The 1,560-nt window shown below is 43.1% G+C and overlaps 1 non-coding gene across 1 annotated transcript; it reads right to left on the bottom strand.

Annotated features, from left to right (window-relative positions):
- Nucleotides 1-529: 529 nt before the first annotated feature.
- trnas-aga (transfer RNA serine (anticodon AGA)) lies at nucleotides 530-611 on the bottom strand. Its single transcript has one exon. It is a non-coding gene; the product is annotated as a tRNA-Ser (tRNA).
- Between the last annotated feature and the right edge of the window lie 949 nt (nucleotides 612-1,560).

Genomic DNA, 1,560 nt, shown 5'->3' with positions numbered 1-1,560 from the left:
CCTGTGGTGCCTGATGAGGAGACAACTTGGGTACAAAGTTGAAGACGAGGGTTTTTGGAGGGGAGGTGATTTTTTTTCCAGTGTTGTAAATCAAAATAACTACAACGACATGATAGAATTTCTCAAAATGTCCTAAGATGGATTCCAAACCAAATCAGCTGTCACAAGGGAAAGTCAGCATGTAAACACACACACACACACACACACACACAAACACACACACACACACCAACTGACATTCCCAGGGACTAAACCAAACCAATTCCTACGTAACCCTAAGCTCCACCTCAGTTCCAGATGAAACTGGTTGAACATGGAACCGTCCCACTTGGAACATTTCCATCACCTTCACCACCACTGGAGTATCAACAAAGATTTTGGTCAACACCAGAATGGTTGAGACAAGACAACATGCTACCAATCCTCTCTCTCTCCCTCATCATCAGCTGCTACAGCCCTTGAAAGAAAACCTTTGACACATGGACCTACAGTAGGAGCAGATGTTGTCTCCTCTGGAACAGCAGTTCAACGTTGTTGGCAGGACTCGAACCTGCGCGGGGAGACCCCAATGGATTTCTAGTCCATCGCCTTAACCACTCGGCCACAACAACTACACTCCCATGCACATTAGTAGAGAGTGACATTAGTGAAACTAATTTTCAGTTTATCTCATAAAAATGAACAAACTTTGACATATTTCTTTCTTTTGTGTGTCAACAACTTTGGTCTTGAAAGCTCCTGACAAACACACCACATGTCACACACTCTATAGTTTTAATCTGTTGAGAACATGAAACGTGTGGCCCCAGTGACCCTGCATGACATTTTTGTCCAATTTAAATTTTGATTCATGACCCAGAACCACTCAAAACCCCAGAAAAATAAAGGTTTTGGTGCATTAAAGACATAAATAGTAATGTTTCAAGGGGGCTGCATGCACAGCAAATTTCTGAGTGAAAAAATCTGGAGTTTGACACAAAGCAGTGAAGGAGTAAAAATTTTGGAGTTTATTCCCACATTGAGACTCCAGCTCGTGTTAACTGATACTCTTAAGCAATGTGGGAAAAGTCGTACATTCACTGGGTGTTCAGGGCAGTGAATCACCTCCACCCCAGAGTTCATTCAACGTTTCTCTCGCTCCTACTTATACAGAGACAGGTACGTGAGCAATTGTACCTCTTAAACCGTTCTTAATGTTGATATGTTTCGATTTATGTAATATCAAACTGAATACTGGCCAGGACTAAGTGACTTGTAAGGAAGAACTTCAATTTTCCAACTCTTGCAGAACGTCATCAGTGAGGCAACTGGGTAAGCGAGCTTCTTCCAGTCGTGCTCATATTTCACGTATTAAATGAACACTGGCTCTTGTCATTCCGTCTGGTGTCGTTAAAAAGTAGTTTTGCTAGCTTCAAGTTCGGTTGTTTATTTTTTATTTCCTGCGCGTGTCGTTTTTAGACGAACTTCTGTCACAACATCGGACTGGACACGCCGCGGCTCGAAGGCTGCGTGACAGGACACCGGGGCCTTCACGAGAGGAACCTGACAGGTAACATTAAC

The sequence above is a fragment of the Aulostomus chinensis genome, chromosome 4, assembly GCF_037954235.1.
Source record: "Aulostomus chinensis isolate RoL2024-O1b breed Wild chromosome 4, RoL_Achi_v1.0, whole genome shotgun sequence".
NCBI classification, from domain to species: Eukaryota; Metazoa; Chordata; class Actinopteri; order Syngnathiformes; family Aulostomidae; genus Aulostomus; species Aulostomus chinensis.
The sequence above is the reverse complement of the archived record's forward strand: the minus strand, read 5'-3'. Positions and strand labels throughout refer to the sequence as shown.